Raw genomic sequence first — 17,912 nt, 5'->3', positions numbered from 1 at the left:
CCCAAGTAGAAAGAAAAGCAACTCATTGGAGATGTAGTGCTGGAGAAGAGCATTTAGGATGATTCCATGGACAGCTAAGAAGGCAAGCAAATGGGTTCTTGGACAGATCAGACCAGGGCTCTCCTTGGAAGCAAAGATGGTCAAGTTGAGACTATCGTACTTCGGCCACATCATGAGAAGGCAGAGGTCACTAGAAAAAGCAATAATGCTAGGAAAGGTAGAAGGTAGAAGAAAGAGAGGAAGACCACAGACCAGATGGAGAGACTCTGCAAGGGGGCTATGGGCAAGAGCTTGCAAGATCTGGAGGATAGGGATCCTTGGAGATGTCTCATTCACGGAGTTGCCATGAGTCGGACAGTTAACAACAACAAAATGGGCTCAGGAGATTGGACATATTACATTGTTTGAAGACTGGGAACAGGCTTGGGAAAAAACAAACACATTTACAAGGTGTCAAGATCTCAAAGAGAACTGCATCAAAACAGCTAATAGATGGTATTTTACACCTGTGAGGCTGGCTAAAATGTATGGGCTACAGAACAACCCTTGCTGGAAATGCCAAACAGAGGCACGATCATAGTTGGTGGTCATCTTGTAAAGTTAAGAGATATTGGTCAAAGGTACATCAAGCAATACAAGACATATTGGAAGCCAGCTTTCCATGCATACCAGAGGTTTATTTGTTAAACATAACATCAGTCATCAATCCGGAAATTGAGGAAAAACATTGGAGAAGGATATTATTATCTCGAATAACAGCCATGCGTCTTGTTCTGGCAAAAAATTGGAAACTTGAAAGAATACCAGCTGAGGAGGAATGGATCTATAAAATGATTGAACTAAGAGAACTGGATAAAATAAGGGTCTGGGAAAATAAAAAATCTGAGAACCACTGGAAACAGAATGGGAACCACTGAGAAAATACTTAGAAAAGGTTTGGGATGTAAAAGAATCTTTGTTATAATTGTAAAAAAAACCCCAAGCAATTGGATATAAGTGAAAGGAAATTGTATAAGGAACATAAAAAGAATCAAATTAGCTTCTGTTTAATTGCAAGAAAGGTAATGGAAGTAATGAGTCAATCGGACAAGGAGATGGCCATTTGATTTCGGATATTTTTTTACTTTGGGGTTAGGAGACTCGAAATTGGAGCTGGACTCGGAAAATAATGACACAGTTAGTAAACAATATGGAGATTTAAGGATAAAGGATGCAATTTGCAATGATTGAAGATATGATTTTAAAATACATCTGCAATATGCCTTGCGTCCCTGTATTGGGAGAAAAATGGGATATAATAAAATAATAATAATAATAATACATCAACCAAGGGTTTTTTTAAATGCAATCTCTACTGTATACAGAGATCCATCCCCTCCTGCAAAAACATCCATGTGTAAAATCCCACAATTACGTGGTTGCGCCGTTGTGCCAAGTAAACCTGGGCGTAAATGTCATCGGACTTAGTCACCTTTCCTCCCAACGTCATGCATTCAACTCATAAAACACTGTAATCTGCTTTAACCACCCCAAAGTCATAATCGTAGTAACAATAAAAACCCTCCAGGAACAGAGTCCTGGTATTCTTCGAAAAGAAAAATAACAGCTTCTAACCCACGTCAAATCGTACGCCGGCCATAATATAGATTCCGGTCATAAAAATTCCAACAACTAACTGGAAGGGCGATGCAGCTCTGCCCAGCCAGAGACAGGCCAAAGCTGGTTTGGGGACCGGGAAGATCTGGGTTCGAATTCTCATCACACTCCAGAGGACAGGATCAAGATTCAAAACGACCTGAACAGACTAGAAAACTGGGCCAAAGCTAACAAAATGAAATTCAACATGGAGAAATGTAAGGTACTGCCCTTAGGGTGGAAAAGATATAGGATGGAGGATACCTGGCTGAATGAAACTACGTGTGAAAGGGATCTAGGAGTTCAAGTAGACCACAAGATGAACATGAGTGTGATGTGGCAGCTAACAAGGCCAATGAGATTTTAGGCTGCATCAATAGAAGTATAGTGTCTAGATCCAGGGAAGTAATAGTGCCACTGTATTCTGCCTTGGTCAGGCCCCACCTGGAATACTGTGTCCAGTTCTGGGCGCCACAATTCAGAAAGGACATTGAGAAACTGGAGTGTGTCCAAAGGAGAGTGACTAAAATGGTGAAAGGTCTGGAAACCATGAAGCCCTATGAGGAAGGACTTAGGGAGCTGGGGATGTTTAGCCTGGAAAAGAGACGGTTAAGGGGAGATATGATAGCCCTGTTTAAATACTTGAAGGGATGCCATATTGAGGAGGGGAGCAAGCTTGTTTTCTGCTGCTCCAGAGAACAGGACCCAATGGAGCAATGGATGCAAGCTCCAGGAAAAGAGATTGTACTTCAACATTAGGAAGAACTTCCTGAGAGTAAGGGCTATTTGGCAGTGGTTCTGTAACAGAAATTTCAGGAAACTTAAAAATCTAGGCCTAGTATAGCAATGATTGACAAGAGGACCTTCCTGAGAGTAAGGGCTGTTCAACAGTAGAACAAACTCCCTCGAAGGGTAGTGGAGTCTCCTTCCTTAGAGGTCTTCAAACAGAGGCTGGATGGCCATCTGTCAGGGATGCTTTGATTGTGATTTCCTGCATGGCAGTGGGTTGGACTGGATGGCCCTTGTGGTCTCTTCCAACTCTACGATTTTATGATTCTATCCCCTTTTCACTTTTTAGCAGAGGTTGAATGACTGTCTGGAACAAGGGGTGCCTTGGCTGTGGACTAGGATAAGAGGTGAGACTGGATGACCTCCCAAATATGTGATTCTAGGTAACTAATGGTGACTCGCACCTTGAATGAGAACAGCAAACCACTTTGGAAAGTGGAGCAGTCAAGGAGCTGACAGATGCCAGCAAATGTTTGGACTGTGCCTTCCATGGAGCCTGGGAGAGTTAGGGGTTTGTTTGGACCACAACTTCCAGCATCCCCCCATGACTGTGCAGTGGTCAAACAATCGAGCCCATGGCTTCTGGCATACTGGCACCTATCTGCTCCTCTATAGCATTAGTCCCCAGTATGAGTCAATATTACCCCCTCAGTCCTAGAATCACATATTTGGAAAGAAGGGCCCCTCTGTCTAAAGGTCATCCAGTCCACCCCATGGCTTCCAGGATGCTAGCATGCTGTTGGGTTTTGGGATCTGTAGTCCATGCACAGTTTCCCAGCTCTGTGTCAGCGCCCATACCTTTCCTCCAGCAAGGCACAAATAGTGGGACTCAAAAGCAAAGGCACGAGGCTGGTTTATTATAGCAAAAACAATAAACTCTGTTTATATCCCACTGTTCTCCCCTCCTGAACAAAAACACTGGGACTCAAGGCTGCTTAGCAATGAAAACAAACGCAACACAGTTGGAACAACCAGAAAGCGGATGATGACAGGGAATTAAGCTATTAACAACATCCAAAACAATTTCAAAGATAGAAATAAAGATAATAAAAAGCAGGACGATTGCAAACAAGACGGGACCCTATGAAAATCCCTTTCTTTTAAAACACTCAGATGGGCTTGGACTAGTGACCTTTGGGGTTCCCTTCATGATTCAATGTCTCTCTGAAAATGTAAGAAAAACCATCCTGCGATCCTGGACTTTATTGGTTTTCAAGTCATTTCTGATTTCTGTCAATCCTAGATTTGTAGGTTTAATTTCAGACGTTTCATAAGAAGAAGAACAACAACAGTTCTTAAGAACTCAGCTTGCTCTGAGCTGAGGCCCTGGGCTTTTGGAAGATGTCTCATGGCGAGACTTTGCAAGAGTAAACATGTGTTTAAAACACACACACACACAGAGCAGAGATTGTAGGTCCCAGAATCCCCTGACCAACCTTTACCTGGGAGTAAAGGCCCATTGAAAGCAGCAGAACTTTCTTGGCCTTGCAGTGCCCTGAGCACAAACCCTTAAGATTCCTTCCAGCTCAAGGATTCTTTGTATTCCTGCATGGCAGAAGGCTGTTGGAGTGGCTGTCCCTTAGGGATCCCACCCAAATCTAGGATTCTAAGTATGCCATATGTGTGTGTGTGTGTGTGTGTGTGTGTGTGTGTGTGTGTAATACTTAGGATCCGGAATAATAATCCCCCCCAATATATATATATGGGGGGGATTATTATTCTGCCATAGTTTCCAGAATCCAGACACCCAGTTGGTCCTGTGTGTGTGTGTGTGTGTGTGTGTGTGTGTGTGTATAGGACCAACTGGACACCTGGATTCTGGAAACTATGGTGGAATAATAATCCCCCCCCCCCAAAAAAAAAAAAAAAAAAAAGAAATGCAGGACAGCCAGCATGGTGGTGTGGTTTGGGCACTGGGACTATGATCCTGGCTTGGGTCAGCCATGGTCTCATTAGCAGAAAACCCCGTGAGAGGTTCATCTCTTAAGGTTGCTATAAGTCAAAAATGATTTGAAGACCACCCAACAATAACAACAACAAAGTAGAGGACCCCAGCCTCGTGGTTTTTGTTTTTATTTGAATTTTGAAAGACCCCGAAGGATCCGCAGCCCAATCCCGTTCCGCCAAGTGGGAAGCCACAACTCCACAGCTCCTGAAAGATGCCCAAGCGCGGCAAAAGGAGCTCCAGAGGAAGAAAGGCCAACCCTGCGGTGCATTTTTAATTTTTAAAAATGATTAAAAGTGATGCTCCTGAATTGTGAGGTTTCCTTGCGCAGGCTCTTGTGACCTTGCCAACAAAGCTGTGCTTGGTGTGGGTTGCGTTGTGTGTGGCCTCCTCACCATTGCTTTCTTGCTTTTCAGAGGATATATGTTGGCAAAACAAACTGGAGAGTGCAAATTTCCATTATATTTACATCAGTTCATCTGAGTTTGGAATTTTTTTTGGGGGAGGGGGGGCAGACTCTCTAGGCCAGATTTCAGAGCCAAGGCATGCATGATGCATGCCTGTTGTGTTATCCAAGCAACAACAACAACTGCCTTCTAGGAAGCTGGAGGCCAAAGATTGCGGGCCAGAGTTTATTGACTCTGAAGTCAGGAGGGATTTTGGGGGCAAAAAGAAGGGAAGTGAAACCATTGGTTTTCCAAATTTGGATTTCCTGTTGGATGGCAGAAAGTGAACTGAAGCGGGTTTTGTTTGCTCAGACTGGTTTGCTTTGCAAGGATAGGAAAAGGAAGCCTGGTACTAGCGCCAGCTTGCCTGCGCCAGTCTGGACCAGTTTCCCGGCCAAGCCCAAAGCGGGCAAAGACGCCAGACCAGCCTAGGCAATTTGGAATACATTTTTATTGTGGCCATAGACCAGCCTCTGCTCTGCAGGTGCAATTCTTTCATGGGCTACTGAGGCCACACTGCAGAATTAATGCAGTTTGACACCACTTTAACTTGCATGGGTCCACACTATGGAATCTGAGGATTTGTAGTTTTCTAGCATGGAGCCATGGCAGTTAAAGCGTTCTCAAACTGTGTTAGTTCTGCAGTGCGGATGCAGCCTCTGTCAGGGGGCTCTAGTGCCACAGCAAACTACAAAGCCCCAGGTTCTAAAGCATGGAACCATGGCATTTAAAGCAGCCTTAAACTGCATTAATTTTGGAGATTGGTCGTTTACTGTGGCACCAGAGCTCCCTGAAAGAGGCTGCATCCACACTGCAAAATTAATGCAGTTTGAGACGACTTTGGGGGTGTTCCCACTTAACTTTTAAATCGCTATATAATACACCGATTGTATTAAATCCGATGCAAAATACCACGCTATTTACCCTGCTTTCCAAATTGGGGTATTTTTCGTTCCCATTCATCCCTATAAACCGGTTTTAATGTTGCTGATCGTCCCCATTTAAGACATAAATCGGTGTATAATGTAGGATTTAAACCGGTTTCGTGGTTGTCAATCAAATGGCGTAGTAGTGACGTAGTTTTAAACCGGAATAATATAACTCGATGTAAGTCCTACAGTCGTTCCCACTTGTCCGTCCGTTACCATTTCCCCTTCTGTTTTGCGCCTGTTTTTTGAAAGGACCAATCAGGCTGCGCTTTGGCTTTTACGTCATGCTCTTGAGCCTTACAAGTCCTCCCCCTTCGCTCCTCAGTTCTCCTCCTTCATACAGCCATGGATCCTCTAGGCGAGTTTCATAATTTGTTTTCTCTGATTAGCTTGCTTATGCATAACTTGATGGAGCAACACGAAATAGTCATGTCTATATTTGAGAATGGTGAACATGATGCAGAAATGCTTGCACATCTTGAAGATCTTAATGGCATGCTTCATTTCTACTCGCAAAATTCCCAATTGAGCATGCAGCCCATGTCTAGAAGGTGCTGAATTTACCCCAAATCTGATGTTCACTGGAATGTTTATGCCAGAACTGTCTGGTCTGATGAGATGTGGAAACGGACTTTCAGAATGCCTCGCGCTATTTTTAATATGCTTGTTAAGGAGTTGCGTCCTCATCTTACCCGGAGAGACACAAGGCTACGTAAGGCAGTCCCTGTGGAAAAGCAAATTGCCATGGCCGTCATGTACCTGGCCCATAAAGGCTCTTATGCAACAGTTGCTACATTTTTTGGAGTGGGCAAGTCGACTGCTTACAGGGCGATAATTCAAGTCTTCCTTTGCATGGAGATGCATCTGCTCCGTAGAGCTGTCTACCTTGGAGACTACAGAAAGGTTGGTAATTTCTTTGGCCTTTTCCGATTTTGTAGGCTGTTTCCAGCTATTCGAGAGTATATTACTTTTTTATCAGTATATTACTACTGATAAGTAAAGATTTTTTCCCCCTCAGAAATCCATAAGCTTCAATTTTAATTGAAGACAGAGAGAGAGAGAGAGAGAGAGAGAGAGAGAGAGTTATAGGGAGATTGCAAGAGAGGAGGGGGGAGGGAGCAAGAGAGGGAGGGATAGATAGATAGATAGATAGATAGATAGATAGATAGATAGATAGATAGATAGATAGATAGCAGGATAGATAGATAGATGAATGGATATATATATATATATATATATATATATATATATAGAGAGAGAGAGAGAGAGAGAGAGAGAGAGAGAGAGAGATAGCTGGATGGATGGATGGATGGATGTATAGCAGGATAGATTAAAAGATATATGGATCTAACTTTCTACAGGTACAGGTTAATTCAGTGTGAGGTATTTATGAAAGAGAGAAAGAGGAGGGATAGAAGCTGTCCTTCCTGCCTCCCTAGCTTCATTGAAAGCGAAGACAATAGGAAGGAAAATTGCACCTTCCTCACATTTTGCTTTGGAGCTTGGAATGTATCAATACATTCATCTACTTTGCAAATGTTCAACGATAACTGACTGACACAATCCTTTCTAATGTTTCATCCCTAGGTAATGGCTGGTTTTGAGCGGCTAGGATTTCCACAGGTGGTTGGGGCAATAGATGGCTGTCATATTCCTATAATTGCACCTGCTCATGAGGGCGCGCAGTACATCAATCGGAAGCAAATGCACTCCATGATTCTGCAGGTGACATGTGACCATAAAGGAATATTTCAGGATCTTTTCACTGGATTCGCTGGGTCCAACCACGACACATTTTTGCTGAAAGAATCCCCCATTTACCACGCTCTGAAGGCTGGTATTTATGTACCCGGTCGTCCAACTGTGACTATTGCTGGAAAACAAGTTGGCCCAATTCTGCTTGGAGACGGTGGTTACCCGATAAAACTTTTCTTGCTAATCCCTTTCCAGGTGGGACACAGCAAAAGGGAGGGGGTGTTCAACAGAAGGCTGTCAAAAGCACGTTGTATCGTGGAGAGGAGCTTTGGTAGATTAAAGTCAAGATTTCGGGCCCTCCAGTGCGGGCTCGATCTCTCCGTGGATAACATGCCATCAGCGATTCTTGCTGGTTGCATTCTCCACAACATTATTGAAACCAATGGGGAGGTTTTAAATGGAAGGAACACTTCTCCAGAAACATTTGTTATAGACCCACGACGTTACATCAGTGATGATGATGAGAGGAAATTGGGGGAGGGAATAAGAGATGCCTTTGTGACATATTTTAATTCCTAAATTTGGTAATTTAGAAATGGCTATGAAATACTAACATGACATGGCTGCAATATGCATCAAGAGAACATGTGTTCGTATAATGTATATCAATAAATCATTTCAACAAATGACAATTGCTTTTTTTGTATGTTTTCATTGTTATTCAACATTTCAATACACATGCTATAGTTCCTCGGCTCTGTGCAGACACTGATGTTTTAACTTCCATTACCACTCTGTGCTATGGTATTTTAGGATTTTTAATTTTGAGGACCTGTTCAGCCATCTCTGTCAGGTGACACAAAAGGGTTAAAACCAGAGGACATTAGGGATGGATTATGAGAAAGGGGGGCACAGACTACGTTCAAACTTTTTTAAGGGTTAAAAGCCCCCTACCCTCACACAAACGGAGGTTCAAGCCTTTAACTTGAAGAGTTAACTTGAAGAGGGGGGGGGGCTGCTCCAATTCCTTGCAATTGTAAAAGGCAACTCAGGTTCAGGCATGTCACCTTTTGGAGGGGGGTGGTCCCTCCTCCTCTGGCCTCTGGGTTGCAACCTGCATGTGGAGGGGGCAGGGAAGGAATACAGTACGCCTATTACAGCGATAGAGGGAGAGAAAGGAACAGCGACCACACCTACTAAGATGCATTCAGAAGCAATAGTAATAACATTAACAATAATATGTATAGAGATCTTGCAGCATTACACACCGTCTGTACACATTGGGACTCATTAAACAAACACTCTAGACTTCACACCTAGACTTCAATCTACTTCCTAAGTTGCATTGCGATGCAATAAGAATAATATGTATATAGATCTTCCAGCATGCTCCTTTGGGACACATTAAACAAACACTCTCTCAGCCCCAAATAAACACCAGCTGAACACATTTACCAGGAAAACCGCTTATTGAAATTGCCTTTGGTTTGCCATGAGTCAGAACCCACTTGCAAATAGCATCAGCAATGGGATCCTGGGATTTGTAGTTTTGGAAGCAAAGTAGCCATCTATGCCAGCCACAAGACACTCTTGTGCAATTCTAAGATCTCCTCCTTTCATTTTATCTGTGCCACCTTCTCCCCCAGAAAAGAACCTAAGCCAGTTTTGCTTCTATGGTTGACTCCACTTTAACTTTCATTACCGCTCTGTGCCATTGATTTTTGTGACTTGTATTTTGGAGGACCTGTTGAGCCACCTCTGACTGGGCCACAACAAACTTTAAATCCCATCATTCCACAGCATGGAACCTAGGGCAGTAGATGTTGTATCAAAATTGATTATTTTTGCAGTGCAGGTGCAGAGTCCCCTTCCTCTCAAGCAGTTCACATCATATAAATTCAGGTAAATAAAGCAAAGTGCAGCACCTCTAGCACTAAGCTCAGAGACACAGCTACTAACATCTCACAGTTAGATGTACTAACATTAGATATCCGCTCCCTTTTTTAACATGCCATTTCTTCTGTGAATTGGGCGCTTTTCCATTGTCTTCTCTTTCCATTGATTATGTGAGTTGAGCGCTTTATCATTGTATTACCTTGGTACTTCTTCCCGATATGCTATGCAATATATATATAGATAATATATATGTAGATATATATGAGCGGCAATAGTGTTTTTAAAAACATCGCCTATGGATGACCTTAGTAGCAACTGTTTGTAACAATAATGTAATTAAACTTTGTAAAGAAGTACTTAAATACATATGGGTGGTTCCCATATACGGCTATTAACATCTCTATTGAAATAAACAGCAACATTGTTTACTATCTGAATTTTTAACCTTTGCAAAAGGTATAAAAAAGGGAACTGCGGGTACTGTTACCTCCGTGGGTTTGAGGATGGAGCAGGTAAAGATGTATATGTTTTGGCGGACAGAGGAGGTGCAAATTACGCTGGCCATAATTTTGCGGTACAAAAAAATTGTGCCATTACTAATGCAGAGCACGCCGCGGAAAAATTGCCATATTTTCTGCCGTGTGGCTAAAGAACTGCGGGATAGTGGCTACCCCCGGTCATGGCAAATGACACGGAGGAAATTTAAATGTTTAAAAAACAAATTTTATAAACTTATGGATAGTTTTGGCCCGAATCCTCCTCCACATGAGATTGCCAGATTTACACATTTCCCTACTCTCAGGGAAATGTGGGAGATTGCAGGAACACCACACCCGGACGAACGCTTTCCTGCTGGTAAGTTTAAAGCCCCCCAAAGATCCCTTTCTTGTATTGTCTAGCATAGCAATGCTGCCATGCATTTCCTGTGATAATTGTGACTAGGGTTTTTTTTAACCAATTCCCTCTCCCCCTTAACCCAAGGCTACTCTCTTAAACAACATCCCTTTGCTGTCCTTTGATATTCCATTCATTTCCTGAGCCTAATGCAGAGTACAAACAAGCCTTGCCTTCCCTTCCCCCATGAGCCAAATGCAGAGTACAGACAAGACTTCCCTTCCCCCATTTCAGCCAGATGCAGTGTAACATCCAAGCCATCCCATCCCCCATTTTGAGGCAATTTCACATTGGTAATCTTCCCCTCTTACCCAAAGGCATATGGTTCACCCATCCCCAAATCAAATTTGTAACCAAACATCCCTTCCTTGTCTTGGTGCCCATTCCCATATCCTATTCACAATTAACCCAAGGTTGTTCCCACAAACAAAATCCCAGTGTGGGGTCTAGCCTATCAATTTTGTCATGCATTTCCAATGAGGCTGAGGTGTTGTGTTTTTCTTTGCGTGTGTTAGTTTTGGGGCACAGTTCCCATTTTCCCTCCCCCTTAACCTAGGGCTGCTATCAGCTATAGCTAACAAGTAGTTTTGTACATAAGGGCTATTCATGGAGCATTTAGGGGAATGTGGGGGAGGGGTGTACTAGACAGGTGAGATTACAATACCTCATTTCCTAGGTAATACCAGAATGAAGATTTTCTGAAATCTCCATGAAAATTAACTTGGAAATTTCCAAGGTTATGGTTTTCAAAAACCAATTTATTCATATTAAAGTTTTATCATTCATTAAATTACAGGAAGACAAAATTCGCCACCAGCTCCTCCTAGATTAGAAGATCCTGACAGTGTACCATCCCCAGGTAGGAACGACCTTTCCAACACCACAGTTGGCATATGTTTTTGAAAACAATAAAAATACTGTTCTTTATTGTTAAATGTTATGTTATTAGTTATCATGATGGAATGATTGACAATACATATCTCTTATTAAACAGTTCCCCAGGATCCACAGGAAGGGACCTCACATGGCAAGTATTTCATCATTATTATTTGCAGATACTGAAGTTGAAGCCATGATAATAAAAGATAATATTCCTGCACAGTACTGACTGATGTGCTTCCTTAATTAGAGCTAACTAACAATCAGAAATGCACCCAAAAAATCCTTTCCTTGTCTTGGTGCCCATTCCAATATTCAATTCCCCAGCAAACCAAGGCTGCTCCCACAAAGGGTCTAGCCTAGCAATGTTGCCATGCATTTCTATGAAGCTGAGACTAGTTAATGTGTGTTTTTTTTTGTTTGTTTCTGTTTTGGTGGCCATTTCCCATTTTCGCTCCCCCTTTAATTTCCAAGGTTATCGTTTTAAAAAACCAATTACTTCATATTAAAGCTTTATCATTAATTTAATTACAGGCAGACAAAACTCACCACCACCTCCTCCTAGATTTGAAGATCCTGATGGTGTTATTTCTGCTCTTTCTGCTCACCATAGTTGAGTTGTACATAAGGGCTATCCATGGAGGTATTAAAAGATATACAACACATTACTGAATGATGTGCTCCCTTACTTAGCACATCATTCAGTAATGTGCACATCATGCAGCACATCACTGAATAATGTGCTATGTTACTCTGAGTTAAAATTTAGTCATTTATTAAACTGTTTTTACTATGAAAGCATGTAGTAATATTTATGTTCTGTCAGATGATTTCATTTCTGCATCAACCATGTAAGTTAATAATTTTTGAAATGCTTTTTACACTTATGAACATAAGCGTTCTATTACATTTTTCAATTTCAGATAAAAGTCAAGAGGAGAGGATATGTGCCTTGGAGGCAAAAGTCCAGCTCCTAGAAAGCATTTTGATGCAGAAAAGTATGTACAATAATACATAGTTCTTTAAACATGGATAATATCCACTATAGCTCATTAATTCTTGCCTTTTCCCTTGTATTAGTGACAGACCAGAAGAATGAGGAGGACCCAAAGGAACTCTGATAGCTTCCTGCTTCCCATTTTTTTTTATAAAACCGCACTATTATTACATTTCAAGTCACTTTTTTGTCATGATTGCAATTTGTAATGTTATTTATTTTTCATGTATTACTGTTTACATAGTTCTGTTTTTGGTAATTTATGTGTATTGTAAATTAAGTTATTTATATTGTTTTCACCAGTTTTTTTTTAAATTATGTTTGTAATTGTTCAAAATATATATTTCTGTAATAAATATTTTATAAAATGCTTTGAATAATTTCTGGGTATGTAGTATTGATAAGATATCTAGGTAAACTGGAAAAATAAGTTTTCCTACAGAAATGAATTGAATATTTATTTGGGAAAAACAAATTGGTTACATATACATATCATTCCAAAATAGTTATAGTGAACTGTTTCAACAATTATTCATTATCCATATAAAAAAGTAAGCAAAGTTACACAGAGTGTTATTATAACCTTTCTAAAATGTTATTACTAAACAATCCACATATTATACAGCCCTTATATGCCTAACATTATGGTGAGAAGGGGATTGGTTTGCGAATAAGTCTTTGAGACCTTACAACTTTGGTCTCTTGAACCTGGATTCTACTAGTACATGGCTCATTTTCGCTTGTGCCCGTGCCCAACTCATTATTTTCAGGAGTGAGTTGCACATTTTGTGGCTGGGTTCTCAGCTTTCTCTTGACACGTCTAAAAACCCTGACATCCTTATTTTTCAAGTCAGAACAAGCCTCCTTGTAGGTTGAAGAAAAATCTTCCAAAACAGAAATAAGCCTCATAAAATTAGCATTTGTTTTTTCAAAATACATTTCCTTCCAATTAATCTCTTTTGATAGCCGATCATTGCTGTTTTCAATAATCATTTGTACATTCTCTTTGGAACACTGAATCAATTGTTCACACATTTGAACACAGGCTGATTTCTCGTTTCTTCTTTTAATCATCGCTAATTTCTCCTGCGGGGTTAAGCTTTGCCTTTGCCTGGCAACGTAAGTGGCTGGAAATATAGAAACAGTTCAGATAGTAAATTCCTGCATGTCAACAGAATTTTAATATTTTTACTTGTTAAAAATAGTAAGATAATTTTAATAAATATTTAAATAAACATTAACTAAGAAAATGAAAAATAATTAAAAATATTATCATGTATCATTTTAAGATATATGTAATTTAATGTATATATTACTTACATTCATTAAGAATATTGATAATAAATAAATTTTGTATTATATAAATATAAGAAATATACATAAATAAAAATATAATAAATATATATAAATATAATGTTAAAAAACTTAGTATATCAGAAATTAATGAAATAATACTTACAGTACAATAAAATAGAAGAATACATCTAGCCAAATGTATAATTTCAAAAGGAGTATTTAAAGTATTAAAGTTGTACCTAAAAAAACATACCTGCTATGTTAAACGTAGGTTTTTATTTGATATATTTGATATATCCAATAAAAGTAATATTAATGTAATTATATATATATATATATATATATATATATCAAATAAATATACATTATATGTATGAATACAATATATGTTGTATATTTATTATATACACATATATGTATATATGTAGATAATATATATACAATAAATAATATATATATATATATAAATGTATAAATGTATGTGTGTATATATATATATATATATATATATATTGAAATAAGAGAAACATCACCATCTTTGCCATTTGTTACAGAATCCTTTTTGAGGCTAAAGAACTACAGTGGTACCCCGGGTTACGAAATTAATTCATTCCGCCGCCGCTTTCGTAACCCGGAAACTTTCGCTAGCCGAAATGCCCTTAGGCGCTAATAGCGAAAGCCGCGATTCCGTGTGAAATCGCGCCGAAAAGCACCAAATTTTTTTTCGTAACCCGAAATAACCTTCGTAACCCGGAAAAATGTTTTTACATGGATTTTTTTCGTAACCCGGAAATTTCGTAAGGCGGCGCATTCGTATCCCGGGGTACCACTGTACTAGTACATTTGCTTCAATGTTGCTATATGAAGTTTGTCCTGCCTCCTGTCAGAGATAGCTAGACAAGTTTTCCAAACTAACACACCCAGCCTTACAGAGCACCTCTGAACCCATGATTCATGCAATAAATGATCATCACCATGAACAGATCTAGAAAAAATAGTGAGCAGCAGAAAATAGGGATAATTCTCACCACTGGGTTTCACTGGTTGCAGATTGGGAAATTCACATTCATTATCTTCATCTTCAGGACACATATTTACATCTTGGCTATCCTTATGCTGAACATTTGCATTGCTGTTATTTTCAATATTTTCTCCAACAGTTACAATTTGAGTTAGGTCAATGTCATCATTAACTGGTGTCAAGTTGAGCAGAATTGTCCCTGCTTGTGCTTCTGCAAGATGTGCAGCAAAAATATATAATAATAATAATAATAATAATAATAATAATATAATAGCAACGTCTTCCTTTTAGAATTTATTTTAATCAAGTATAAGTTTTTTTCTATGCATAATAAAATAAGGACATCATTTAATATATTACTTTGAAATTACTGTGTAATGTTATGCAATAAGTAAAATATATAGAAATATATATATATATGAGAAACCTATTGTTGCCTAAAATAAAGTGTTGAAAATGAATTAGGATTAACAGGAATACTAAATGATCAGTACATGCATTCCATGAAGGAAATAAATCTTACCTTGTGAAAATAAATCTTCTGAACCAGCACTGGTGCTCAAATCATCACTTGACTGGGTATCAGGTGGCATTTCCATAGGTTCATCTGTGTCCTCAAGATGCCTGAACTCAAGGCGGTTCCCACCAGCAGCTCTTTTTGGCTCCACAGAGGCGTCACCAGCAAATATTTCCTCCAGTTCCTTAAAAAATGGGATATTTATGGCTCCCATACCACTTGTTCTAGATAGTTGAGCAGCTTTTTTATAAGCTCTCTTTAGGCTTTTACACTTCGTCCTACATTCCTGACTACTTCTAGAAAATCCTTTTCTAGAAAGCTGAACTGCTATTTTTTCATAAATACATATGTTTCTGTGACTCTTGTTTAGTTGCATCTGTATATTCTCTTCACCCCAAATAGCAATCAAAGCTCTAGTCTCATCTACTTTCCAACTACATCCTCTCCCACCCACTTTTGAGGTGTCCTCCATGGCTGTTTTGAAAATTTTAAAATTGGTTTTGCCAAAAGTTGCCAAGGAGTAACACAAGCGGCCGACCTGCAAGCAAGCGTTGTTTTTGAAAAATGGCTCTACGGAGAAGAGAGGGATGAAAAGAGGGAGGAGTATACATAAAAGGTGAGAATTCCACACCTTTGACTCCATCCTAAAACAGGCAATGTCCTAGTTCCTGTTCTTTGTTCTTGTATGAGACAAATGGAGGTACCAAAAGATGCAAATGCTGTTCCTCCCCCCCACCAGAGGCCAAGAGGAAAAGGTGCTTGTAGGAGTGTGCGCGTGCCCGCTCGCACATCCCCCTCCCCGATCTGGAGGAGCTGAAGTGGAGCCGTGCCCTTAGCTTGTAGGCTGCTGTGCTCGTGAACAGAATAGCTCCATTCCCTGACCCTCCCTGGCAAAGCGCGACTTCCAACCCAAAACCGTGCCCTGGCACCGCCCACTTGCTCCTTGCCTCTCCTCACTCACCCGCCCTGCCAAAGCTGCCCTGCCCCGAAAACTTGCCACTTTCCAGCATATCAATGGGAAAGCATAACAATAGGAATATGTTTGCTTCAGCACTGGACTGGGGGGAAAAAAAAGATGCCACTATAATTAATGAATGCTGGGGTATTTTAGTTTGTTATGGCATCTGGCAGAGATGGCCAAAAACCTCATCAAAACTACAACTCCCATCATTCAAATGTATGTATCTATCTATCTATCTATCTATCTATCTATCTATCTATCCATCCATCCATCTATCTATATGTACACACATATATATATCCCATATGGATAACAATAGCAATACAGTAATGTGTATATATATAGTAGACTCTATCTATCTATCTATCTATCTATCTATCTATCTATCTATATCTCTCTCTCTCTTTCTCTCTATCTATCTATCTCTCTCTCTCAATATATATATATATATATATATATATATATATGTATGTATGTATATATGTAACAATAGCAATACAGTAATGTGTATATTTACAGGAAAATATATTAGTCTGTCTATCTATCTATCTATCTATCTATCTATCTATCTATCTAGATAACAATAACAATTCCGTAATGTATTTATATACACAAATCTAACTCTCTCTCTCTCTCTCTCTCTATCTATTTATCTATCTATATATATACAACAATACAGTAATTTGAGGTAGAAATAATTCTACAACAGAAGAATGAATTACAACATGAAAAAAGATTTTATTGAAAGTAATCATAACAGGCCAACAATAGAAAAATACAAGAAATCACTTGGAAATCAGTTAGTTGTTGTTGTTGTAGAATGCTGACTGGTTCCGGATATGCGGTGGATATTACAGCGATTTGAAGGGAGGGTAGTCTGGGAATTGTAGTCTGCAATATCAAAAGCACACACACACACACACACACACACACATATATACCAATGCCTTTTTCTGTACTCTCACACACACGCGCACACACACACACACACACACACACACACACATATATATACATGTATGTGCATATACACATATATATACATACATATATATACTCATACACACACACAGATATATATATATACATGTATGTGCATATACACACATATATACATACACATATATATACATACACAAACACACACACACACATATATATATAGATATACATGTATGTGCATATACACATATGTATACATACATATATATATATATATATAAACATACACGCATATATATACATATATATATATATATACAAATGCTTTTTTCTGTACTCTCTCACACACATGCACACACACACACGCACACACATATATATACACACACAGAGACACGTAAATATAGGCAAATACCCACACATATTTTCTTTGTGTGCGTTTGCGTGCGCGCGTGTGGGATGCATCTTTTGGGAGAGTGCATACACAGACACACATGTACACACAATGCATACATATGGTTTGGCAAAATCAATCCATAATAGTGTTACATTACAATTTAAACTAAGATACCAGATTAAATTAAAAATGATGATATGCATATAGTCAACATGACATTTAAATACATTTCAGCTGGGGGAATGACAGATGTCTGACAGATGAAGTGGCTACAGCAATGTGAAAAAGGTGCATTTGTAATAAATTAAAAACTTTTAAAATTAAATAAATAATGCGGGACTTCCGGTGGTATGGTCGCCCGATAAGCACCTCAAAGACAAGGCTCCGAGAGGTGCTTGCCTTTCGCGGGGACTAGCGCGCCCGCAGGTGATTTCCCGGACGCGATCCAAACCCCGAAAGTAGGGGGTAATAGAGGGGCTCTCCTAGAACCTCCCGCACCTCTCACGTCCCCCCGGAACAGCTTGCTGGCGAAGGCGTCTGTCTCGCCGGCAGAGGAGGAAGAGACGTGGAGGGGACGGATAGGAAGAGCAAGCCATGTCCGCGTGAGTGCAGCCGTTGCGCGGCACAAGGGCTGCCACCATCTACTGCAATTACCAAGTTGTAAGCAGACAAA

General features: G+C 39.7%; 1 long non-coding RNA gene across 2 annotated transcripts; it reads right to left on the bottom strand.

Moving 5' to 3' along the window:
* Nucleotides 1-13,141: 13,141 nt before the first annotated feature.
* On the bottom strand, nucleotides 13,142-16,805 carry LOC149308516 (uncharacterized). Of its 2 annotated transcripts, XR_016282225.1 has the most exons (4): nucleotides 16,690-16,805; nucleotides 14,946-15,123; nucleotides 14,430-14,633; nucleotides 13,142-13,232 (listed from the first exon to the last, which is right to left on the bottom strand). It is a non-coding gene; the product is annotated as an uncharacterized LOC149308516 (long non-coding RNA). The 2 variants fall into 2 exon arrangements; XR_016282224.1 differs by lacking the exon at nucleotides 16,690-16,805 and having other exon boundaries at nucleotides 14,946-15,233.
* Nucleotides 16,806-17,912: the final 1,107 nt, after the last annotated feature.

Source organism: Sceloporus occidentalis, unplaced genomic scaffold (assembly GCF_023333645.1).
Source record: "Sceloporus occidentalis isolate IW3139 unplaced genomic scaffold, rSceOcc1.0.p SCAF_8, whole genome shotgun sequence".
Classification (NCBI taxonomy): domain Eukaryota; kingdom Metazoa; phylum Chordata; class Lepidosauria; order Squamata; family Phrynosomatidae; genus Sceloporus; species Sceloporus occidentalis.
The sequence above is the reverse complement of the archived record's forward strand: the minus strand, read 5'-3'. Positions and strand labels throughout refer to the sequence as shown.